The sequence below is a fragment of the Ambystoma mexicanum genome, chromosome 2p (genome assembly GCF_040938575.1).
Source record: "Ambystoma mexicanum isolate Mex_15411 chromosome 2p, UKY_AmexF1_1, whole genome shotgun sequence".
Classification (NCBI taxonomy): Eukaryota; Metazoa; Chordata; class Amphibia; order Caudata; family Ambystomatidae; genus Ambystoma; species Ambystoma mexicanum.
Genome location: NC_090923.1, coordinates 220,731,173 through 220,758,952, shown reverse-complemented (window position 1 = coordinate 220,758,952; position 27,780 = coordinate 220,731,173). Strand labels below are relative to the sequence as shown.

Below are 27,780 nucleotides of genomic sequence, written 5' to 3'. Positions count from 1 at the left end.
GAATCCAGTGCAGATCAACCTACCTGGGAATGTACCTCTGGCTCCGCCCGAACGATTTTCTGGTGACCCAAAGAGGTTTGCAGTATTTATCAATCAGTGCCAGTTGCATTTCTTATGCCGGCCAGCAGCCTTTCCAACTGATCAAGCTAAAGTAGCTTTCGTGCTTTCGTACCTTAGTGGCAATGCGGCAGACTGGTCGATCCCTCTAGTAAATCAAGATGATCCGGTCCTCCATGATTTTCAAGCTTTTCAGCTCAGTATGGAAAAACTGTTCGCAAGACATTCACAGGGGCAGGCCTTGGACAATGAGCTTCTTTCGTTGCAACAAGGTAATCAAGACCTTTTGGCTTATATTGCGTCTTTCAACAGACTGATAGTGGAAACTCAATGGCCTGAGGACAAAAGGATTACGCTGTTTTATAGAGGTCTACGTGGAGAGCTCAAAGATGTGTTAGCCCAAGTAGTGAATCCCCCACAAGATTGTTCGGACTATATAGACTTAGTCGTTCAAATAGATCACAGACTGCAGAACAGGAAGGCCGATCGTTCCAAGTTTGATGCTCGAGTATTTTCCAAACCCCCAACTCCTTCCAAAGGAGTAGACTCCGGGGAACCCATGCAAATAGGGGGTCTGAAAGGTCCTCTAACACAAAAGGAGCGGGAAAGGAGAAAACAGTTGCAATTATGCCTCCATTGCGGAAACTCAGGGCACTTTCTTCGAGACTGTCCGGTGAAACCTGCCAAGAAGGCAGTAGGAGCTGCAGTTACCAAAGTTACAAACTCTGAGCAGGGAAACGACCTCGCCCGACAAGAATAGAGGTCCTCTTGCCGAGCGTGAAAACCAGTTCCGTGACCTCGCATTTCGTGATACCTATGGTCCTCATTAGCCCTGATAATCCGGATCGATTACATGCAATTGAAGCTTACGTCGACAGCGGTGCCATCGGCAATTATGTGGATCATGAAATGGTTTTGAGGATGAATCTAACTCTTTGTCCTAAGGCTGTAAAGGACGTCATTACTACGGTGGATGGTACGGAGATAGCCTCCGGGCCAGTAACGCATACCACTCAAGAGGTGATGCTAGTAAGTCAAGATGGACACCATGAGAAGATCGTGTTCGATGTGATCAAGGCCCCTCAGTTTCAGATTATTCTAGGAATACCTTGGTTAGAGAAACACAATCCTCTGATCGATTGGCGAGCAAGAACGGTCCAGTTTCCAGAATGTGTCTCTACTTGTCACCCTCCACCTGGTGTTGCACTGGCAGCAGTTTCTTCAGAGACTCCCCAGTTACCTCCCGAATACCTAGAATACCAAGATGTTTTCCGGAAGGATCAGGCTAACTCTCTACCTCCTCATAGGTCTTATGACTGCCAGATAGACCTGATACCTGGATCTACTCCTCCTTGTAGTAGAATTTATGCCCTCACCGAGCCTGAGAACCTTCACCTTCGACAATACCTGGATCAATACCTGGTTTATTCGTCCTTCCAAGTCCCCTGCTTCTTCAGCTTTGTTCTTCGTTCCAAAAAAGGAAGGAGACCTTAGAACTTGTATAGATTATCGCTCCCTGAACCAGATCACCGTTAAGAATAGATATCCTTTACCTTTGATCCCTGATCTCCTGGACCAAGTCAAAAAAGCATGCATATATACAAAGCTGGATCTTAGAGGAGCTTACCACTTGGTACGAGTAAAAGAGGGCGATGAATGGAAGACGGCCTTCCGCACCAAGTATGGGCTATTTGAATATCAGGTCATGCCCTTCGGACTTTGCAATGCCCCGGCCGCCTTTCAATATTTTATGAACGATGTCCTCAGAGAGCTCATAGATGTGTGTGTTGTTGTTTGCATTGACGACATCCTCGTTTATTCTTCATCGGAATCTGAACATCGGAAACACGTGAAAATGGTCCTCGAAAGATTGCGTCAACACAAACTTTTCGCTAAGTTGGAAAAATGTGTTTTCAACATGACTGAAGTTGAATTCTTGTGATTCATATTATCACCTGGCGGAGTGCGTATGGATTCAAAGAAGGTCGATGCAGTTCTCAAATGGCCATCACCATCCTCCGTAAAAGGTGTGCAAAGCATGTTAGGCTTCGCTAACTTTTACCGCAGGTTTATCCCCGAATTCTCTCGAATAGTCCAGCCCATCACTGCCTTGTTAAAGAAAAACAAACATTTTGAATGGTCTACCGAGGCGGAACAAGCTTTCCAGGATTTGAAGACTAAATTTATCTTTGCACCAATCTTAAAACACCCTCGCCCCGAACTCCCCTACATCGTGGAAAACTGATGCTTCAAGCCTTGCCATGGGGGCAGTTCTATCACAAAAGGACCCGGTAACCAATCAATTACATCCCGTGGGATTTTGGTCCCGCAAATTCTCGCCTCCTGAAATCAATTACACGATTACTGACAAGGAACTTCTGGCTATCAAGTCTGCTTTTAAGGCTTGGAGGCATTATCTGCTGGGTGCCCGACACACCGTTACTGTGATTACGGATCACCGAAACCTGCATTATTTGAAAACCGCAAAAGCCCAATCCTATAGACAACTCCGTTGGGCATTATTCTTTGCCGAGTTTGACTTCATAATTACCTATCGACCTGGTACAAAGAGCGGTAAAGAACGGTAAAGCTGATGCCCTTTCTCGGATGGGAGTGGAAGAACACTTGATCAACCCTAAACCTGTACCAATCATTCCCGAACAAAGAATTCTGGGTGTAATCGCCACAGAATCCATAGAGGAAGTTAAGGATAAAGCCAGGCAACTTGTAACTCCATCAGACATACAGAATTGGCATCTGCAGGGAAAGGACTTTGCAGTAAAGGACAACTTATTGTATTTCCAAGAACGATTATACCTGCCCAGCACAGATTTACAGAAAAAAGTAATCTCTTGTTATCACGATTCTTTAATGGAAGGACATCCCGGTATGGCCAAGACCTCAGAAAAGATCAAGCGCTACTTCTGGTGGCCGTCTTGGAAAAAAGATATTAGAGACTTTATAATGTCCTGTGGAGTATGCGCCCAAAACAAGAGTCAAAAGGAAAGACCAGCAGGCCTCTTACGCCCTATTGACATCCCACCTCGCCCTTGGCATACGCTTTCTATGGACTTCATCACCGATCTACCTCCATGCTCCGGATACAATACGATTCTAGTAATCGTGGACTTATTCTCCAAGATGGCGCATTTCATTCCGCTCAAAGGCTTGCCAACAGCAGCAACTCTGGCCCGAGAATTTCTCGAAAACATCGTCCGACTGCACGGTTTTCCTTCAGTTCTAATTTCGGATCGAGGTAGTCAATTTATTTCTCATTTTTGGCGAAGTTGCTGTCGGTCGGCTCAAATTGATGTGAGACTATCGACCAGTCACCACCCTCAGACCGACGGACAAACCGAGAGGACCAATCAAACTCTGGAACAGTATTTACGCTGCATGCTGCAACAAACTGAAAAAACTTGGAAAGACATCCTTTGGATAGCCGAATATGCCTACAATAACTCTGTCCATTCGGGAACTGGGAAAACCCCATTTTTTCTTTTGTACGGCAGTCACCCTCGAACCTCGGAGTTGGATCCCCTCCAAGATCTTGAAACACCAGCAGTAGACTACCTGCATTCTACAATCACCCAAGCCTTTAAGGAAGCTGTTTCTCACCTTCAAAGGGCTAAAGAACAATACAAGAAAGGAGCAGATCAACATCGGAAGGAAGCCCCTCAATATCAAGTAGGGGATCAAGTCTGGTTATCCACCAAATATCTACCTCTAAAAGGGCCACGCACATTCAACCCAAGATACCTTGGTCCCTATTCCATCACTACCATAGTAAACCCAGTAGCGGTCAAGTTGGACTTGCCCCCGCACATGAAGATACATCCGGTCTTCCACGTCTCTCTATTAAAACCCGTGCAACCTCAAACCCGACTAACTAATTCTCCAAAACCTATCCTAGTTGATGGAGAACTCGAGTTTGAAGTCAAAAGCATTCTGGACTCCAAGATCTCCAAATCTAAACTATTTTACCTAATTGACTGGAAAGGCTACGGCCCCCAAGAGAGATCCTGGGAACCTGCTGAATATGTCCACGCTCCTCGCCTAATCAAAAGATTTCACCGAACATTTCCTGACAAGCCAAAACCCCCGGAGAAGCCCGGTTTGGGAGGGGCCTTGAGGGGGGGTACTGTCATGATCTCGGCTTCCAAAAGGTCAGGGTTTTCCCAACTCCCTTGGAAGCAGATCCATAACCCAGGTTCCGAGTGCCAACTAGTCCCAATTGGGACCTTTTGGACCCAGTCCTGGCGCCAGTGGCACCAGGCTCATAAATATGCCCAGTCCCAGCGCTGGAAGCGCCGGGCTCATAATGCTTGGGTGGACTTACCTGCAGCAGACCATGCTGCTTACTTGCCTGCCAGTTGAGCCTCTGATCCTCTTCTGTTTGGAACTACTTTTCCTGTTGGGTGGGGCAGGAGCCACTCCCTAGATTCAGAACACTGGAACTCTTCTGGAAAGCAGGAACTCTTTTCTTACCTAGGCGTGGCTGTGGAAGGAGACACCTAAGCACTACAGGAGGCTATTTAAACCACACCCGATGGATGAATCTTGCTTTGCGTTATTCTGCATCCTCTGCAGCAGAACGCTCATCGTGTCTTCTGCATCTGATCCTGGGCCTAAGGAAAAAGGCTTACCATCCTGAATCCAGTCTTCAGCAACACCTATAAAGACAAGAAAGAACAGGTTAGCATTACGGTCTTCAGTGACAGCTCTTCACTTACCTGGTCCATCGGCTGTCACCAACGCCTCGCGCTGCATTCCGGCATCTGAAAGACAAAGGCTTACCTACTCTTCGTGCGCTCCGGAGATCTTCACACTGCATTCCGGCATCTGAAAGACAAAAGCTTACCAACTCTTCGCACGCTCCGGAGGCCTTCGGCGCTGCATCCCGCATCTGAAAGACAAAACAAGGTGCGTTTAAAGACATTGGGGAACTTTAATACTCACGTGCCATTACTCCTTTCCACATCTAACCCAGTGGGTATTCCGGCACCCTGCAGCCGCTCCGAACTTGTACCTGCAAAATAAAAAGACAGATAGAGCGCATCGTGAAGCAGGCAACAAGCGCTTACTTACGTGCTTCCAGGCGCTTCTATTCATCACACGGGAACCATCTTCAACTCACTTCAGCCCGTCATCCGCCATCGCCGGAACCCTGCAAAACAAGAAACATCATTACTAAAGACTTTAAAGACATTAGAATTACTCGAAACTTACCGTTCGTGCAGTAAACGACGGACAGCAGTCCTCTGAAGTCAAGAGGCCTGCTCCCCTTATCCAGTGAAGAAACTGGTTAAAGCACCCTGCCCCGAGGCAGATGGAGAGCACGGCGTTCACTTACCTAAGACATCTTACCCTTCGAGTCAGACATACAGTGCACAGAGGTCCAGCCCAAAGAGCCAGCCGTGTGTTACACATCACCTTTGAAGATACGGTATACACCCAGTCAAGACCGGTGCCTCTACGGGAATCAGGTGAGCGTTACAGATATTCACTTTGTCAACATCCACTTTGACAAACTTGCAGAAGTTAAACAAATTGGCTGCACAATGGCACATTTCCTTCTTTTTCAAAGACATGTACATATGCAGAGAGCAATTTTCTGTATCTCTTGCATATGCTGTCACTATTCACAAATCGCAAGGTCTAACCCTAGATCATGCATTGATTGACATTGGCAACACAGTTTTTAAAGAAGGTATGAGTTACCTAGCACTTTCACGCCTGTATACACTCAATGGTCTCTTCCAAGTTAACTTGGATGAAAACAAAGAATACACCAGACTACGTGCACTCTACATGCCTGTTAGGCGAGTACCACCGGTCCGGCGAGCTGTTCTCGGAGCCTGCGGTGCAAACTCGTGGAAGGCCTAACTCCTTCCCCCAGCCCAATCAAGAACTGTAGGTCCACATAAGAGGCAAGGGATAACTGAAGTTTGTTGCAACCAAAGCACCACTGGGATCACATACATGGAAGGACGTCCACGCATCTCTCAACGGACTCTGGCTCATAGGCCAGTTTTGTTAGTGTCTGACGTCACGAATGGCGTAATTCTCAGGAACCAACTCAAAAACCTACCTCTTCTCGGGATAGGCTGTCGTGGGGTAGGTCCCCTATCGGAGCCTATGGAGGTGTGATGTTATTGGAGAACTTGGTGTCTGGTGGTATGCTAGGCCATTCCCAAAAATGTGTTACATGAAATTAGTTACAGTGAGTAAGCCTCGTGATTGGTCAGTGACCCCCACTGTCCACTCCTATGGACCTTGGTTATGATTGGATGAACTACGAGCCCCAAGCCTGGGACTAACTTTGTTCCCAACCCGCAGATCACCTGTGAATGGTGCATTGCGCAACTATTTATCTGCAAGGTGTGAGTATGTGTCAGTATCATACGGTGTGTAGCGCATAGCTGCAATGACCGTGCCCTAGTTCCTAACCCAGAACTGTAGCATGAATGTAACAACTTTGTTGCAGCAGTCTGGACGGCGGACAGGTTGCTCGGACCCAGGAGATTGGATTTATTCTATAATTTGTTGGAGAGCATACCGCTCCTGCAGTTGGTGTTACATTGCTTCCGAGTGACAAATGTAATTTGCAACATTGCGACTTTGATGACGGCTTTGCTCCTGCCACGATGGTTCTGCTTGCATGGCATTTTGTGAGGCTCGGAATCCCTTTCCATGTTGATTGTGGCCTACTCAATTTCCTAAGCAAAAGCCTGGCTTCTACTGTGCACATGTTCTTACAGGCTGTAATTTAGTACATTATGGCTGTCAGCACCTGCAGGTACTCCTGTCATACCACAGGGTTATTTGCATATAAACGTCTGGAAGCATTTACACAAACCCGTCTTGCTCCTTGTGTTACCTCGGTGCTGTTAAAATAATAAATGTGCAGACAGTATGTATATGTCAATGTCCTCTAACTCATAGCCCTTTATGTCCATATTCTTTGTGTAATTGGGTGTGTGAGTGTCCAGAATGTGTGGATAGCACGTGTGCTTCATGTCAAACGTGACTATGTTGTCGTAAGGCCTCTAACGACTAGCAGCATGGATCCTTAGCAGGGACGTTATTTGGGGGGCGCCAGGGTTCGCAGTTGCACAGTTGTGACCGCTGAGCTCTCCCTTGCTACCCCTGTGGTCTCCCTTGCTACCCCTAGTAAAAAATATTTTTTTTAGACTTATTTTTTTTGTTTAACTTTGGTTTTTTAAATGTATCTCCTGGGTTATGGCCAGAGTCATTTGGCTCTTTATTTTTGGAGTGGCAGACTTTCTTGTTCTCTCAAAAAAAAGTGTACCACTTTGAGCAGTGATGCTAAATAAGGAAGAAAAAAATAGGAATAACACATAATTTGTCTTTCTGGAATTCTATCCAATATTTGCCAGACTCATCCGGGTTTATTTCCAGGTACACTTCAGGTGGTGAGTCACTGATGTAGACCGTTCGTAAACACCTCAACTCAGCCTTTCACCCTTCTGAGGTCAATAAATGAGAACCAACACAGGTTAGGTGATATTGTATGTATACGCGCTCAAGCGTAAGTGCTATATATTACCATATCATTATCATTTGGCCTTGGGTGTCTGCTAGTATTCACAGTAATTTGGTAATATGGCCCTATACACACTGATATTAATGATACATATGTTGATCCATTCTTCTATGAAATGTATATAACATTAAAGTGATATCGCAACCATATTTCTCGTAGTGTACTTAGGAACAATATGTGATGTCCCTTCCTGTTTTATCAAGGGGTGAAAGGTTGTGTTCCATTGTTTCTCGTGATGTCACTTCGAGGTGGGGGGTCAAATGACATCACTGCATGTGATGTCATCAGAGGTCAAAGGTCATGTGGTGTCACTTCTGCTACCCTTGGAATTTTGGTGAAATGACATCCCTGCTCCTTAGTGCTTTAGTCGAGTCTGTCCATGTAACTGTCGCAGCTCCGTCTGTGTCTCTTAGTTACTCTGGGTGAGATTTGCACTACCGCTGGACTCTAGGGTCTGCTGGGAGAGTATTTCTTGTGGTGATTGTCCATTGTGGGAGCAGTGGGAATTGGTCTAAGATCATATGAGCGGTGGTCATCTCGTCTGTGGTGTTCACTTCTGTTGGAGGGTCTTCCGGGGCAGAGGGTATGTTCTGAATCCCCCTCTTCATGCCCAATCTGGATATGTACCCTGTATCTCAAAAATGAAACCCCTTAAAAAGAAAACTAGTGCAAACAGAACTTATAACAGATTTCCCAATACTATTGCTAAAAGAAAACAAAGAGAAACTGCTTCTCCATCAAATAATACAACCACTAAACTGTCTAGTACAAACTCAACTGCACATCCATCAGAAGACAATGAAACAAATAGCGCTTTTTAAAAAATATGCAGGCCCATCAAAGGATGTAGAGGCACAGCTCTCTGGTCCATTTAAATTCAGCGACACAACTGGAGTAAATTGCTATGCAAATGTAACAATCAATCTTCTCTTCCTATTGACATCAATTGTTAACATTTACTTAAACTTCTGGGACCAGTTGTGTTTGCAAATGCTCGTCCTTCATAGGCATGCCACAAATAATCCTGACAGCACTTGCAGTGTCTCAGGTACAAGGCAAGAATTGGACTAATGTGCAGCAATGGTAAAATGTACCATAAACACAAAGGAAGAATTCCTAATGTACTTACTACATGTACTGAAAGCAAAAACATCCCTATAAATGAAATCTTCCAGATTTCATACACGTGGAACATACATGCACCATGTTTCACAAGAGCACACCCCTAATGAACAATTTGTATATGTATCCATAACAAATTGTGAATCCATTCCATTTCACAAGCTTCTGCAGAATGCAAATCATGGCATATTATGCCCTTTTTGTAATTCAGACAATCGTTCCAGTCATACAAATAAACTCACATAGCCGATATGTCATATTAATGCTTCTAAGGTACAATGCAGATCGTACCAAAAATAACTCTAAGCTCACTACCTTTACACACGGCCAAGAATCTCTTGGCAAGAAAACCTTCAAAATAGTAGGCATAATGTACCACATTGGTGCCACTACCACTTCAGGCCACTATATTGCATATGTAAAAAAAAAAGAAGTGGTTGGTATGAATGTAATGATACCTCCGTTACTCCAAAACATAGGTTACCAGCAAATCTAACAAATGCCTACTTAATAATCCTTCAACCCAAATTTACTCACAAAACTCTAGCACAATAAACAGTTATGCTACGCCAAAAGCTATCTAACTACATCCATAATACTACAATAGTACTTTTAAAAGTCAATATAATTAGAATACACCAACAGCTATCTAACCTCTTCAAAGATATCCTTCATTGCAATACACTTCAAATAGGCCATCACAGTTCATGTTATTGCAAAACATCTTGTAAAGTCTGATACAGTTTGAATACGCCAACAGATATCTAACTAATTTAAACATTCCCTGAATTACAGCACCTTTCAAACAACCATACTATCAAACTTACACTCACATAATTATAATTGTTTTTTTAATCCTTCATGGATTTTCTTTCTCCCAATGACCCAATGATTATTTCATGTCAATATAAACACACTGTAGCACACACTTATGTTGAACCAGACATATGATATGGAATTTACTGTTTTTAAGGGTAACAAAAGTAAATATATATGTAAAATTATATGCAATTAAAACTTTTAAACTATCCTGCTTAACAAATTATACTTTTTGTACAGTAAAAGAACCAGAGTTCCAGCTTTATCACTATATTCAACTATGTAACCATACCAAGTATAAAAAATACATGATATGATAGGTTATTTATAACGTGCTTTATACCCAGCGGTTTCTAAGCGTGGACCCGGGGATCAAACCTGTGTTGCTTCATGTCTTCTTTCCAAGACGAGCACATTGCCGCTGAGCTATCCTAGTGAAATACATACACATTCTCCTGAAAGACATATTCCATAAGAACTATTGTCAATTGTACTACACTCATAAATGCTGTATAGACTTCAATTATATCATTCCATCTTATTACAAATAATGTAAACTCCCACGTCATTACCTGTAATTAATGTACACATATTACTATACTGTGTGTGGCCAGTGGCCAGCCACTGGCCACAACCACCACCTAGAGTTAAACCATATAACAAATATGTACAATTCACCTTAAAATAACACAAATCGCCCTGAACCCCTGCAATTGAGAACATGTCAGGGGACACCAAAATTGACTGCGTACTCGGCGGCACTTGCAGGCCCTTTTTTAAATTATAAAAACAGCTCCATATCATCTTTATTCCACTCCCCCACCCTTTCCAGGCCCTCTTTCGCCGACCAAATAACCCCAAATGTGTTTACCAGACGTTTTCCCCATCTGTGGATAAAGGTGGCTGCCAAACCAACATAGCGACCGTTATGAAAATATGACCCACCTAACACTTTTGAGCATCCAATCAGCAGGCGCATATGATGTCAGGAAGGGAGCCCGCAGACCGCCCCAGATATCACTAATATTTTTTTACCTACTTTTTGCCCATTTTTTAAAGAAACTACTTGACGAATTTACACCAAATGTACAAAAGTATGCTTTCGTACGAAGTTGCTGCTCCAGACGCAAATTTGGTGAAAATCCATCTGGCGGTTTGGCCTGTAGGCACAAGCAAAATCCTTTTTCCATTGCGTCTATGAGGATTTCCACTCATTTTGGGTCTCCCCTATAACTTTGTCCCCCTAGACAAAAACTAAACAAAACTTCACAGAATCATTCTGAGGGGGCCACAAATACTTTATTGCATGGTGTGGTGAGGATTCGTCCGGGGGGGCGAAGTTATAAGCCACCCAAAAAGTGCTTTTTCTATGAACTGAGCAACTTTACTATAACTACAGGGACGCTACTGCAGGCCCTAAAATATATATTCAGCTAAACCCAACTTAACTTCACGCCCCCTGTTGCGCATCCTATGACCACAATGATGACATCACTAATGACATCATCTATGACATCACTGATGACATCATTGGTGGCATAACTGATGACATCACTGTGGCAAAAATGGTGACATTGATAATAAGCTAATGCTCGGAAAAGGACCAATGGGAGTGGATTTTTTATTTTTCATACCGCACACAGAGACTAACAGTTCTTAACAATTAGTACATTGTTTAAAACAGTAAACAGCTACACTTGCATCATATTTCGACTTGTGACACTTTCATTTGTAGTACTTTGGTAAAAGATGGTAACCGAATTATAAATAGTAAACTGCTTAGAATGTGCCTGTTTGTGCCAAATATATCTAAGACATGTTCACTGTAATATAATCTGTGTATATATTTACAAAAACATGTTATAGAAATAAATAGTGACACTGGTTGAACCCTATTTATTTACTACTTTTTAAAATAACCATATGTAAATACTCATTTGTTTTATTGTAAAATGCATTTGTACACATATTTTCTAAATGGCACGAGAAGTGCTTTAAATCATGAAACAACTGTGTATTAGAATATATTTTAAGATTGCCATACATGGGTATTGAAAATAAAGTGATTATTTCTGTAATGTATGTTTGTATAGAAAATAAATGAAGTTTTAAAATTCAACATTTGCTTGAAAACATGTGCATAGCTGTATATTTCTTTGTGTATGTCTTTTGTAAGTGATTGACATGTTAAACTTTAAATAAAACCCATACTGTACAAAGTACTCTTTAAATAGTATCCAATGTTTTAATATATTGACTTGTGTGTATGTCATAGATGATGTCATTAGGTATGCCAAAAGTGATGTCATCCTTGATGTCATCTGTGATGTCACCATTGTAGTCACAGGCTGAGCAACAGTGGGCACAAAGTTAAGGTGGCTTTAGCTGAATTTCAGGAGTTTTGTTGACTTTAGCATCTATGCAACTAAAGATTTTCCTTGAATTTCAAGGGTTTTGTTATTCCATAGATTTTTCTGCATATGGCTAGTAGCCATGCTTACGACCGTGCCCACTGCATACCACTAGCCACCACCTTCGGCCATGGCCAGTGGGCCCAATGTCCATTTTAGAACACTACCAGACCACCAGCTATGGCCTTTGGCCGTGGACGGTGGGCACGGCAACTCTATATTTTAAAATAGTTGCAACCCCTAACTTAAAGAAGTTCATCAATCTCAAACTGATTTCGACCTGTTTTGAAAGTGGTATTGTTAGGATTAAAAGATTGCAGGCTTTGAGAACTCACAATGTTTTAAGGCAATGTGCAGTGAGATTAAATTATTTGCTGAGTATCAGACACTTCGGTTAAGCAGCATGCTCCAAGCCCCTTGCTTTATGGGCCGTCGATTGGTGACTGTTGTGATACATCGCATGTGCCCAACTAACTGCATTTAAGCAGCACAGGAAAGGTAAAAAAGTGACTGCATGCAAAAATCAAAAGCTGGCACCCATGATTATACGCACAGTAAGCGAACGTATGTCTTAAAGTGAAATTTACAAATGTAGTTCAAATGACCTTCTCCTTAGAAGAAAGAACGCTAGACAAAATAGCATTGGACTTTTAAAACAAGTACTGAACACCTGAAAAATAACCTGAGAGAGTAAATGTTCCAGTAGCTATACTGGCAATACTGTATTATATATATACTGGCTATACTGTTATCAGTTGCTTACCTTTTAAACCCAGAAATCTGTCGTGAAATATTCTCTGGAAAACAAAATCCCAATGTGAAATAAGTGATTGTGGTCTTATGGGTCAGCATCTGCACTGGGAACATGACAACCTAAGTAAAATACTGGTAGCCAAATACTTGAGCATGCTTGCCAACCTCATAAAAACCCAAAGGGTTGCATCTGCCCTCTGAAAAATCTTACGCTGTCCATCCACATGTGTCTTTTACTTGTGTTCTGCAAAGCAGCCTCAATCAGAGAAAATAACTGCACCAGTGTCCAGGATTGCAAACTCTCTTGCCACATCATGGACAAATACTCATGATTTACTTGCCCTTGAATCATTTCCCGTCTCCACCCCCATGTCCGGCTTTCAACAATACTCTCCTTTTTACAGATAACTTGAAAAGCCCACATACCATAGTGTCACTCAAATATATAAATCCTTAAAGAACTATGTTAGGCAGAAAGTTTACAATTGTGGTATTATTCACCCATCTTTAGTGGGAGACTATAAATACCAGAATGCAATTCATCAAAAGGCCAAAAAAATTATCTCTGTGTCCAAAACGTTCAAGGATGCTGCATGTTTTCTTGGTGTGTTATGCAATATTTAATACTAAGCAAACACACGACATCCGGGACTGTGGACTGTCGCCCATCCATGCAGTAACAATAGATCATAACATTCTGATTCAATGGCTGGTCCAGTCTGGCTTCAAAGGCAAGCCTCTTGAATGGTTTATTTCTTTCTTATCTGATCGTCAGAAAACTGTTTCATTAGATCTTTTTTATTCTGCTTTGTATGCAATCACATGAAGTGTTCCCTGGTGTTCCTCTATCCTCTGCTTTTCAATGTGTATCTTCAGCCCATGGCTGATGAAAAACATCTTTTGGTATCCACTTCTACACTTATGCTGAGGACACCCACATGTTTTTCCGTCTTGAGTCACAGCTTCCAAGTTTGTCATCTAATCTTAAGAACTGTCTATCCACAGTCTCAATTCGGATGGCTAAAACAGCCTCACATGGAATGGAAGTAAGACCAATGTCCTGTTCTTTGGCACCCCAGTATGTTCTGGAATTCTGCTTTCTGGCCAGAGCCATCGTGGAGCCTTCCTGTACCTGCCCTTAGCCTAAAAAGCCTGGGGGTTAAAATGTTACCCTCAGGGTCCATAGAGGCTCAGATTGCCTCAGTCTGCAGAACAGGTTTACTCAGATTGAAACTGCTTAAGAAAATCCTGCCTTTTTTCTGTCCTGCCTGCCGTGCCACTGTTGTCACTTTGTCCACAATGGGAAACATTGATCATTGCAATGGCATCTACCTAGGGCAACCTGATTATTCGATTCATAGACTTCACATTTCTCAGAATGCTGCAGCCCGCTTAGCTTTGGGGGCCACCAGATCTGAGCACATCTGCTCGCTATTAAGTAAACTCCATTGAAAGCCAGTCAGGAGGCGGAACAAATGTAAGATCCTGTGCATTGTTCACCGGACCGTTCATTACGCTGGCCCTATTTTCTTATTACAGAAGCCTAAAACGTACATTTCTTCTCGTAGGAGTCATCAAGTGATAAAACTCTTCTTGAGGTCCCGCGTTTCCACAAATCCAGATCAGGGGGCTGTTACATTTCAGGCCTGGCGCCAAAGCTCTGGAACAAGCTCCCACAGGCACTCTGTGATCTCCCAGAACTTCTTGATTTAAGGAAACAACTAAAGAGCATGCTGTTCTGCCCAGCTGCCTTATAGGCCTTGGTTCATGCTCTAATTATAATAATACAATACAATACAATACAACTGCGACCGACCATGCTTAGCTTCAAAGCGAGGAAGGACCCAGCCCCATCAAGCCATGTTGCTCTAAGTGGTCTCGTAACTCAGAGTAATTTTTTTTTGGCAAAATAGCATTGGGCGGTTCGTCACTTCATCATTTTGAAGCTAAGTGGAGACAGTCGCAGTTACTGCATGGATGGGAGACCTGGATGACTATCATGTCACTGCCCGTGGCCAGTGATTTTTTCATCCTTAACGTCACTGTAGCTGTTAAAAATATATATTTATTTTTTACTTTTTTACTTTTTTCTATAGCCACATGTACAGAATTACAGATACCTCCTGCTATCTGTAGTCATTTCATGCATGGACTACAGATATCTGCAGTTATCTGTAGTTTATAGCTGCAAGTATCAGACAAATGGCTGGAAAAAAATGCTTTCTTACTCCCCAAGGCCCTCACAAGTGCCCTCCTCATCTGTGCCAGCTCCCTCTAGTCTCCAGATTGCCTCCTCAACTCTCCTGCCCTCTCTTTCTGCCCCTCCCCCCCACAACACACGCTGTTTCTGTGACACAGTTTGCTTTCAGATGTTGGCTATTCGCTGATATAGCCACAGTCACAGAAAAGCCTCTTGCTGCAAACTCAGTCCATTGACCCCCTCCAACTTCAAAATGTCACTTTGTGCCCTCTAGTCACTCCACCACCTCTAGACTGTTGACATTTGCATGTTTTTTTACCCCCAAATGGCTTTTTCCTGAATTTCATTTTCCGATATCCTCAGCTATAGTTGCGGCTATCTCTTGCATTGAGAGAATAACAAGAAGGTGGCTGTTTCATTTTTAAAAATACCCAGTTTTGGCAATGTACCCAAGATATAGCTACCTATTTTGTAGAAGGGGGAACCACCGGCTCCATCAAATATTGAAAAAACTGCTGCACGGACTAACCCTAAACCACAAAAAGGCCTCCAGTAAATACTTCATGCCCAAGTTGTTTTGGACCTGGTCCAAATCCTTCCCTTGGTTTGTACTGTGCTGACCGGGTAAAATGTACATTGTTTGTCTTTGGGGAAATGAATGGGAAGTAGCCCGCAACTTTGATTTATTTTTTGTATTCTTGACAATTGTTTTATTTTTTAACAAATCGATAGCAAACTCTGCTGCCTGGGGCGGCCTGCGTGTCCCTCATTAATTTCAGAATTCCGGCCAAATTCGTTACTCGGATCAAAAGTTATTAACAATAGAATTTTTCGAGGTTCCTATGGGAGTGACAACTCACCTTAACTGTAGGGCGACGACTGCTGCCCTATAATATATATTAATGCAGGAGTGCACACACGTTCGCTCACACAATGCTCATATTCCCATCCCCAGTGCTTCTACACACCCAACAGAATCAGTACTAAATGACAGAAACCAAGGACTTGCGATGTACCAAGGTTCATATTAAAGGAACGTGCATATAGGCATCCTGAGAGAGACAATTATGTTGTGACGTGCCAACGAGATGCATAAGTACACAGAGAGAGACCTGAGTTCTTGGTGCCCTGAAAATAGAGGTGCCTAGACTCGGACTGGTCTACAAGGCAATATGGCAATAGCCGGAATGCAGCCCAAAGAGTGGGCCAATTTTTGTCCCAAAGTGGGCCCATCACGTTACTTCACTCCAGTGTGCCGTTATTAGTTTTGACCAGTGATACTGAAATGCACAATTAGCAATATATTATACCAAAAACAACTCTCCCCATGGGTACTATTCAAGCCGTCTGTCACAGAAGAAACAAATTGCCACTATCCACTGTTTTCTTTCTTAAGCCAATTGTATGCCCCTGTACAACTCTGGTAGTTCTTGGGGACACACTCCAGTCACTCTCATCAGAATTGTTCTCTGGGTCAGACCACTCGATGAGCTCTAACCGCCACTGGGTCACAGGCAATGAGCCTGATTATGAATTCAGCCCTGCAGTAAATATTGGCATTACCTCCGTTAATGCTACCTTTTTTGGCGTTAACAGGATTACTGCTACTTGTACCACAGAGAAGAATTCCGAGTGTGGAGGTTAATCGGACGATTCACCAAAATCCACCAATTTCCACAAATAATCAGCGGATTTACCACACAGAATTACTGCTCGTTTTAACTCCACACTGCCATACCACAACTCAAAATCCTGTGGTAATGCCACAGGAAAAGATTTTGTCAGTAAATCGGTAGATGTACAACCTATTTATTGCCAAACTCTTAGTGAGGCCCACTATTTATTGACATAAATCAATACAGATATCTTCCTTTTACTTACAGTGTTTTTTATTTTGAGTAATTCGACAAAATCGTTAATGTTCAAATCACTCCCAAATGTAGATGTTTTCTTTGTGCCTTAGAAGCACACATTGGCTTTTGTGTTTAACATGCTGTGCTGGCTTGTGCTCTTCTAATCCATCAGTTTCTTCTTTGTTGCACCGTTGAGGACAGGACTCAAGTCATTAGTGCGGTTCTGAATCCCTAAAGCTGCCGGTGCGGGTAATGGACTCTCACATCAGGAGACTATGAATTATTCAAGGGGTTCAGCTCTTTGGCACTGCAAATGCTTCCCTTCGCCACACAGAATGCACGAGAGAAAGGAAGGATTGAGTGCACTTTGTGCAAGACGGATAGCCCACTGGGGAGGGGAGGGTCTGCAATGGCGAGGACAGGGGGATGCACGATTCATGGCAATGGAGTAAGTGAAATGTTTACCTCAGTTCACAGGAAACAAAAACAGGTGCAGACAGAGGAACATGCAAGAACAATTCACAGCTGTAGAAAGACAGTGGATGTAAGGGAGAGCTCGGCTCTCAGTCTTCCTTGTGGATGGGTTTGTAGACAGCACCTTATTGTCAATGGCCGGCGGCTGTTTTTGATCCTTCAACTTCAGCAACAAAAATTATTAAACGTTGTGTAAGTTTATGCTTTGAAAATGTGGTGTCTTCATGAACCAACTTTCCCATTGCAGGTAACGCGGGCATCTACTACACAACGATTGCCACCCTGTTTCTTTACAGGTGACCTAAAGCTCCTTTTGGTGTCGCACTGTAGACTTTCTTCTCTTTCTAAACCCTCACTAACAGTGTTACAGCGATGGGAGGAAAAAGCATAGCCGTCCATGATAGCAAGTAAGAATTGATATTGGCCAACATATCAATGAGCAAGAATGACTCACATTGTTTCTCATCATTTTGATGGCTTCAGAGTTCCCTATACCATAAAAAGCAACAATCATTATTCAGGACACGCATGATAGATAGTATTAATTGATAAATACAAGGATGACATTAGACAGTACCACGCTGATAATCCCTAGCAAGGGTGAAGCACATAAGTGTCTGTTTTTGTATAATAAAGCCATGTACAAAATAGCGCTGCCCTATAAGGCAAAGGCAATTTTCGGGAGCAAAAAATCATGTTTGTGTGTTAATTGGCCTGCCCACAACCCATAAACCAGTGGTTCTAAACTGAGGTGAACTTCCAGGCATGGCTGCATAAAATAGTTAGGAACTCTGAGAGATGTGCACATGAAGGATTCTCTCCAAACTGTTCTTGCAAAAGTTACTTTAGCCTCGTTATGGGCTAAAACTCTGCTGACAGTAGCCTTGCTCTCTAGCGATTCTGTGGATCTTGACCAGGAGATGTCGCTTTCCCTGTGAACATGAATCTGCTGCTGTGGAAACGTCCAGGTCCATTGTCTTTTGAAGATAGCATGGCCTGTCAGTTAATATCCCACAAGGATGGTGGTTCTTGGCACACCAGTCTCAGAGCAGTCTCTTGCGGAATAGATTTTTGTATTCTTTTCCTCTGCACCTGTTTAGCCACACGATGAGACTGGGAAAGGAATCCACCGCGGTCAACACTAAATCTGGATTCGTCAGGAATTACATACTCCCCACATTGATTGCTCTGATGCCTCAGGTATTAGGGAGGCACAGCAAATAGTGGACCCAGAATTAAAAAGCCCTTCACTTAGCAAACATGGTAGGATTCAGGAGGCTGGACTCTCCCTGCATCCTGGAGCCACCCAGGCATGCTGCAGCAAATGTCATTGGGGAGTTGAACCAGCAAAATATGTAGGAACTCTTTAGCTCAAGCTTTTCTATCATATAGAAACATGAAAATCATTCTGTGCGCAGTGAAATAGGTGAATCAGGGGGGAAGGATGGGTGGTGGGTGTGAAACTCTTCTGATATGCGGCCAAGGACTCACCGGCTTCTGGAAAAAAATGATCTTGGGAGGAAGAGAAGGATACACATCCTACGATGGACACTTAGGTACATAAATGGGCCCATATCCAAACAAATCACCTTGCCGTGATTCTGGGCAATGGATTGATAAGGGTGAAGTATGAGAAGGCTCTGCAAAAGATTTTCCATTAAGGTCACAAAAGGAGTCACTGTGGCTTAACATGCAGACCATGCTTACATACAATTCCTCATTGACACAACCCTATACTAATCTGTCTATCTATCTATCTATCTATCTATCTATCTATCTATCTATCTATCTATCTATCTATCTATCTATCTATCTATCTTTCTATCTATCCAGGGATGTCTGTTCAATGGCTTCCCCTTTCAGCCCATCCTCTTCACAAATCTGCTCAAGCAAAGTTTTGGATTCAAATTGAGTGATAGATGTTGCACCCATGTTGTCTTCTCATTCAAATTCACAAAATGGCCGAACGAGTATATTTGGTTTATGGTTATAACTACTTTAATATTAGTGTAAGTGTTGTCAAACATAAAATATGCACCAAGACCACTGTGCATTATGTACCTAGTGATTCAAGTATACAACCCTTTTATCAAAGGCACTTTTTTATATATACAGATCTGCTGCCATTCTCACGTTCCAAAATTGCTCTTTCATTTTATGCAAAGCAGCCAGGTTCCTTCATCGGTCCTCATTGTACCATTTCCTTTTTTTCCGAGCAGTATTTCATAGCACTGCAATAGGCATTAACACGATTGTGTCCCATTGTCCACCTTGGAATGATAACCTTCTAGCAGGAAATAATTTAAATGGTTAATCGATATGGATTTTGATAAAGTGCTTTATTCAGTAAGACAAATGTAAAGTGGCAGCTAAGTCCCACCTTATGATATGACTCTGCACTCTCCTCATGGTTATCGCCTCACCATCGCCTGCTGCTCCCCTGACTGCATGCGTGATCTCGCATGCCAATTTTGCTTTGCGTCGTTGCCCGCAAATGTAGCTTTCCACTGACTGTCAATCTAGATTTGGCTGTAACTGGGTGTTTCTTTCATTTACCATAGTGCATATACTTGTTCAGCTGCACATGCATACCAATTGTAGCCCCTCGCTTATTGAGCCATGCCTGTACTGCAGTTGTTACTGTTGCTTAATCCAACTATGGATCTGGTGAACACTACTCGCTGGGCAATCTATGGTCCAACTAAACTACCAGTCTTGACCTGACAGCCTGTGTGCTGTATTTAAACCTTATCATTTCTGTAACTACCAAATTTTGACCTGGTATCCTGTGCGCTGCACCTGAACCTACTTGAAATTTACCTCATCCTACATAATGCTGCTTTTTGCTGTGTTTGGCCCTAATCCAGCATACATGTTGCATTCTGCTGTTCACCAACATTAACTGCATCCTACCTATCAAAGTTCCTTATCCATGCCTCACACTCGGCCTGCTTACCTGATGTAGCCCTCTGTACCATGAGGCGTGGCTTTGCCAGACTGCGCATTTACCCTAATTTTGTCCCTCACACCCTAATTCTGTCCCCTATGAATATGCATACCTGATGTAGCCCCTGTACCATGAGGTGTGGCTTTGTCAGACTCTGGATTTACCCTAATTCTGTCCCTCTTGTATATGTATTTCTCGTGCAGTCCCCTGTACCATGAGGCATGGATTTCCAGACTGTGCATTTGCCCTAATTTTGTCCCAATACCCTCATTTTGCCCATCATCTATACGTATACCTGATGTAGCCCCTGTACCATAAGGCATGGCTTTGCCAGACTCTGCATTTGCCCTAATTGTGTCCCTCATGTATATGTATACCTCATGTAGTCCCCTGTACCATGAGGCAAGGATTTCCAGACTGTGCATTTGCCCTAATTTTGCCCCATACCCTAATTTTGCACATCATATATATGTATACCTGATGTAGCCCCGTACCATGTGGCGTGGCTTTGCCAGGCTGTGCATTTACCCTAATTGTGTCCCTGATACCCTAATTGTGTCCCTTATGTATATGTATATCTGATGAAGCCCCCTGTAATGAGACATGGATTTCAAGACTGTGCATTTACCCTAATGTTGTCACCATACCCTAATTCTGTCCGTCATGTATTTGAATACCTGATGTAGTCCCTGTACCAGGATGCAAGGCTTTGCCAGACAGTGCATTTACCCTAATTTTGTCCCTCATGTATATGTATACCTGATGCAGCCCCCTGGAGCATGAGGCATGCGTTTGCCAGACTGTGCATTTACCCTAATGTACCCTAATTGTGTCCCCCATGTATATGTATACTTGTTGTAGCCCCCAGTACCATGAGGTGTGGCTTTGCCAGATTATGCTCTAGGAAACCACCTGTATGTTTAATCTGCATCCGTCGCTTGCACTTTAAGAACTTCCCTTTGCTCTTACTGTAACTCAGACCCTTATGCCTGAGGGTTTGGTGCGCTGCTATAAATGCAAAAATAAAATACAATAAAATAAAACGTTCTTATTATGACTTCATTACATGCCCGAAGTGATTATTTGAAAGAGCAGTGTGAAATGGTAAAAACTACCCAGTTTACACTATTTTAAATACATATATCATTTATTAACCCCAGCGCACCACGCAGAGCCTATATATGCCCCTCAACCCCCAGTGTAAACACATGCTATGAAGGTGTATTCCTCCAAGCACCAGACCAGTCCATCTTTTGGATTGAACGTTTCACTCATTCCACTTCCAGACATAAACAGATCACAGCACCCACCCCACCTTCAAAATATGTGTTTGTATTCTCCTTGTTTTGGTGTCAGCAGTGGCTTGTCTGGCTCTAGCAAACATGCACCTCAACTCTCACATACAGAGAACAGAGAGAGGCATAGAAAGAGAAAGGGAGTGAAAAAAGGAGAAAGAGTGCAGTATCAGCATGTGATGCGCCGGGTAGAGCTTGTATCTTGATCTATAGCATGTCTTGATCTGGTGAAAGGTTCACCGGAACTGTTTGGAATACTTTTTCCTCTAGGTGAAATCACTGGGAAAAGCATATATACACAGCTGACTGTCAACACGTTACTGACAATAATCATGCTTTTTGTATGCTAACACTCTCCTCAGAGAGTCTTTATAAAATCCTCTGCCTTAATGTTTATAGAGACACAACATGGTCAGCTCTTCCTTCAGCAAGATAAACTGTCCTGAGAGTCGGGGTTCCAAAACGTTGTGAAACAATGGGTGGCAGAGGGATAGCTGGATTTCTCGCACCATTATTTCAAAAGTGGTGAGTCTGGTGGCGCTTCTACTACAAGATTATCAACTGAGGATTTCCTTTTGGTAGCTTTGTGACTTTTCAACAGCAAACCCCACAACACTTTTATATGGGGTTCCACAGGGAGCATGTGTTTCTCTGTGTTTTTACAACATCTTTATGATCCCCTTCTTTCAAATGCTTGAAGAGGAGGGGATCATATTTGCAAATTACACAGATGATGCAATGTGTCCTACCCATCTCTGGTTCCTATCAAGAGAATGACATTTATATCAACAAAGTCTATCTCAGGATTCAAAACTGGATGGTTGCAAATGGTTTGGCCATTAACAGTCCCAAAACAGAACTTCTCCTAGGTTCAGCAGGCAAACTTGAGAGATTGAGTTCTGATTATAATAAATTTAATTTCGACAATTGTGTCATTGAGGTTATGAACAAGGTGAAGACTCTGGGTATCTGCCTTGACAAAAACTTGTATATGAAGGCACAGGTCAATAGCTTGATTTCATCGTCTTCTTATTTTATAAAACGTTTCTGCCATCTGTGCCCTCTCATATGCGAAAAAAAACTCAGAGACCCTAGCCAGGGCTATAATAGGATCCAAATTGGACTATTGTTGTAGCCTGTTAGTGGGCATCCCGCAATCAGATTTCCAGTGTCTCCAGGTAATCCAAAATGGGGCGCTGAGAGTTGCTAAATGCCTCCAGAGGAGAGATCACGTATCTGAGGCAAGAAAAAGTCTCCTTTGGCTTCCGATTAGAGCAAGGGTATCCTTTAGGCTCCTTCTCATCACCCACAAATGCCTTATGGGTCAAATGCCAACCTATCGAACAGTAAGGCATAGCTCAGTGCTTTTGGCTTAGTGGCCCCCCTAGCCTGGAATGTCCTAACGCCTATGTTAAGAACTACATCTTCCACAGAAGTCTTTAAGAAGAAGCTTTAGACTCTGCTCTTCTCTTAGGGTTCTTTTTTCTGAACCTGCGCACATTGTACTGGGAAGCCTCTGATTTATTCTTTTTCTGTGATGTGTGTTTTACGTATGTGAGTCCACGCCCGTCAGCCTTCGGGTACCTGGTGCGCATTACAAATACTAAACATAAACATAAACAGTGCTTGAATGGTTTATCTTTGTGCAGAAGGTCTTGAAAACACGTTTTTTCTTCCTATATGGATGAAAAATCGTAAAACATTGGCATACCACAATAGGACAGACTTCCCTTGCACTGTGTGTGAGTCTGGGAGGATCCTTACAATGGAAAGTTATTGTGCGCGCTAGGGGGCAATAGCAACTCTCATGTACCCACAAGCCTACCCTTTGTGCCTAAGAGAAGTGAGGACACATGGGAAGTGCTGAGGGTCAAATAAGAGAGAATAATGCTATTTGTACCCACCCAGATGCTTGGCGTCCAGGTGTGGGGCCCTCTGCCTTTCCACCATGTCAACAGCTCCCTTGATCACTGGCTTCAAAACATGGAAAAGGAGAACAGACTCTGTTGCTGGGCAGCTGAAACAGTGATGCCCATTCTTGCTTAGGGTGAAGAAAAAGCGGCAGCGAGGGAAGAAGGAGCGGCGGGCCAGGATGGTGATGCATGCAGAGGTAAGTACCGGTGAGAGTAGGTGGGGTTGCAGGTGAAGGAGTAGTGGAAGCAGGAGGCAGGCGGACAAACACTGGAGTCCGCGCAAGAGTCATGACCCGTGGCTACCAGGCCAAATATTGCCCGTAAACCCTCCATTCTGATTGCCTGCAAGGATTTCAATGTTCGACCCAAGGTGCTAATGACTGATAATAAAAACTAGTACAGGCCTTCCCCGTTAGTTCATTTTTCTAATATGTTTTTACTGCATTTTACCACAATATGTAGATGGGTTGGTTTAGGAATTTAAAAATGTAGCGGATGTGTGGCGATGTGCGGGGTTTCTCACACTAATTTTTTCCAGTAAAATGTGGTAAAAAGAAATTCGAGCAAATGGGCTTTGAGTAGATTGCTGCAAGGTGATAATGTGACTAGTTTGACGTATGCTGATATTCCCTGATATAGGGGTGGGAAGTCTGAAATGAAAGAAACTGTGAATTACTGAAATATAGCCTCTCTAATGCCAGTAGAAAAATAACGTCAAAAAAGTGTCCTGTAAAAGAAAGCCGAAAAGTTGAAGACATTGGAAAACATGTAGGCCCTGATTCATGGAATTATTTGCGTGGAAAATCCAGACTTTGTGTGCCATTCTGCACGCAAAACCCTATTCTTCGATTCACTTTTCCCGGGACTTGTGGGGAGTTTGCGCAGGTGGGGAGTTTGCTGAGATCTGGCACGCCTCTGCGAGCAGTCGAGCGCCTTGTGCAAGACTCCTCTCAGAGTGGGTTGGGCCAACGCAGAGACTGCTATAGGAGACGAAACATGCAAAATGAGGAAGAAAAAGGGAAAAAGTGGGCCTGTCGAGGGACAACCCATGCGAGGAAATCGCACGCCCCCAACAGCGCAAAACCAATTGTATTCATGGAACTGACCGTGCAACATCAAGTTGTGGGATTCAGCACACAAAGCCCAGGATCATTCCGCAACGTGAAAGCAGGCGTAAGTGCTGAATCACATGGGAATCACTTGCAAAGGTAAGGTCCAATTGGTAATATAGGGGTGTGAACACACAGTTGGGGTGCCAATCGCATATGGAGTAGCAGGGTGCAGGTTACTTGAGTTATGGAATGTTTACATTAACAGTTACACGGAACCCTATGCAGTGAAGCCGGGTGCTGGCTTGGTTGAGGCAGACCCCATGCAGGATTACCGGGGTGCATGAGTTTGCGCCCGAGGACAGCGTACAGGTAATTATTAGTGGCTGTATCCGCATTTTGGCCGTGAATTGTGCATAGGGTTACTTTGCGGCAGATTCCATGAATACGCAGAACACGCACAAAAAACTTCTGCATGCTTGACCGTGCAAAGTAGTTCTCCCCACGTGAAGTTTGCGGGATCAATGTTTTTCCATGGATCGGCCCCATAATCTGCGCCTTGGCCAGAGAGTCTCACAGCTGATTGGTTTGTTCTCCCCATCTGGGAAATGTGAAAATGCATGAGGGAAGGAGACTATTTAAGGGAACAAAAAAAAACATTCTCCACATGAGCAGCGGGCCGGTGGATGAGCATAGGTGCCCATGTCAGCACTAGCTTAAGTAAATCTAATGGCATACAGGGTAATTCATAGATCTCAGCGCAGAGGCAGCACACGCGAGCAGCGCAGAGAGGCATCGTTCGCCAGCGTGCACCAGCCGTGTGCACTAAACAGCATTATGGGCACCGCGTATTCATGGAATATCAAAGCCATTTTGAGGGCTGGCGCAGAGAACATCCCACAGCGCCAGTCACGTCCCCAAGAACGCCTCTTGCGCAAGGATCAGGCATTGAAATCCCCAATGCAGCGCAAAGGGCCACGCTAACTCTGCACTAGTTTACAGGGCCGGTAGAGTGTATTTGGGAGGTGCGCAGGAAGTTTCACACTCGATAGGCCTTGGCTGAGCGGGGTACGTGTATTCTGAGGGGTGCGTGGGAAGTCATACACGCGATAGGCCTTGGCCGAGCGGGGTACGTGTATCTTGGGGGTGTGCGGGAAGTTATACATGCAATAGGCCTTGGCCGAATGGGGTACGTGTATCTTGGGGGTGCGTGGGAAGTTATACACGCGATAGGGCTTGGGCGACCGGGGTACGTGTATTGTGGGGGTGCGCGGGAAGTAATACACGCGATAGGGCTTGGGTGAGCGGGGTTCGTGTATTCTGAGGGGTGCGCAGGGAGTATCACACGTGATAGGCCTTGGCCAGCGGGGTACGTGTATTCTGAGGGGTGTGCAGGGAGTTTCACACGCGATTACGCTGGGAGAGCGGGGTACGTGTATTTCTGGGGTGCACCAATGCAAATTTGCAGTGTGTGTCCTCCCAGGTGTGCACTCTCCCCCGTGCCCAGGACCTGCAGGCAGCCCACAACACAGGGCACTACCCTGCACCCCTGCCCATGCCCCCCAGCCAGCCCAAATATCACCATGCACAAGTAAGCACCCACACATGTCCCCCTGAATCCCCACCCACCCAGCAGTGACAGGCACCTGCCAGCAGGCCCTGACTCATGTCCCCCTGCACCCCCACCCACCCAGCAATGACGGGCACCTGCCAGCAGGCCCGACACATGTCCCCCTGTACCCCCACCCACCCAGCAGTGACGGGCACCTGCCAGCAGGCCCCGACTCATGTCCCCCTGCACCCACACCCACCCAGCAGTGACGGGCACCTGCCAGCAGGCCCCGACTCATGTCTTCCTGCACCCCAACCCACCCAGCAGTGACGGGCACCTGCCAGCAGGCCCCGACTCATGTCGCCCTGCACCCCCACCCACCCAGCAGTGACAGGCACCTGCCAGCAGGCCCGACTCATGTCCCCCTGCACTCCCACCCACCCAGCAATGACGGGCACCTGCCAGCAGGCGCCAACTCAGGTCCCCCTGCACTCCCACCCACCCAGCAGTGATGGGCACCTGCCAGCAGGCCCCGACTCATGTCCCCCCAACACATCATCATGATCCACAATCATGGCCCTTATGGCCAACCAAATCCCACCGCACGCCACCCCTGTCCAAAGACCCAACGAAGTATTCCATCCACCCCACATTGAAATGCCAATACATGACACAACCCAAATAGCAAGTATGCACATCAACACATGTCCGTCACACATACACAATGGGTGCCAGTGAATATGAAAACCCACATCGTGACATGCATGAAACCAATGAGAGAATACCACACATTGAAGTACGAAACAAAAATGTATTGAACACAAAATGAAGGGAATTAAATGAAAACACACAATAATGTAAATAAGAAATAAAATGCAGCATGTCCCAAAATGAATAAAATATATGAAATCAGAATCCAAATAAATCCAAATGAAAATGTGTCCAAAGTCTCCGTCCAACAAAGCAAATCCAGAGGGAAAGAAATAAGTAAAATCCATTGCTCCATGGTGACAAATAAATAAATAATGATGATAAATCCACTGTTCAACTATATACAAATAAATCCAGGGTCCATGAGCCCAACTATTGAAATGAAACCTACAAAAAGACTACCTAATAAAGAACTATCTACAAAAAGGTGGGGCATAGTCAAAGTGCACCAAATGAAAGAAAAACATAAATGAAACCTAACACTAACTAACTATATACAATGGCGGCGGGCAAGTCCTACGGCTCACTTATTGATTTCCCGGGCAAGGGCATCATCGAACTCCTGTTCTATGTCCTGGAGGCGGGCATGTTCTATGGCCCTGAGGTTTCGCAGGGATACCGTCATGTCCACCTCCAACTCCCTGCAAATTGCCTCGAGGCACTCGGCCCGCCTCAGCGTCCTGCGCATGGAGTTCTCAGCCCTGACCATAGTGAGCCATGCCTCTTCCACCTGCCGCCGCTCAATATCTATGTGCTGGCCCAACCGCTGCCACATGGAAGACGCTCCCAATCTAGGGTCCTCCTGCCCTCCGGCCGATGCCAGCCCCTCTGATGTTGATGGCCTCGAGCCATCATCGCTCCTTGAGCCTTCTGCTGCTGTGCCTGTGCCCTGCCTCTTGATGCCTGCATGTCCTCCTCCTCCTGCTGGGGTGCAGTTGTTGGTGTGGCCACCCCTGTTGGACCTCCGACTCCCGACTGTGGCAGGGATGTCGGGACTGTGGCAGGGATGGCCGCTGGGTCAGAGGCAGCTCCACGGGGTACCCAGGTGATACATGGG

At 44.4% G+C, this 27,780-nt stretch overlaps 1 long non-coding RNA gene across 1 annotated transcript in view; it reads right to left on the bottom strand.

The window, feature by feature from the left end:
* The window catches only part of LOC138566349 (uncharacterized), a 72,992-nt gene that overhangs the window by 29,194 nt on the left and 16,018 nt on the right, over positions 1 to 27,780 (bottom strand). The gene's annotated exons all lie outside the window — the stretch shown is intronic.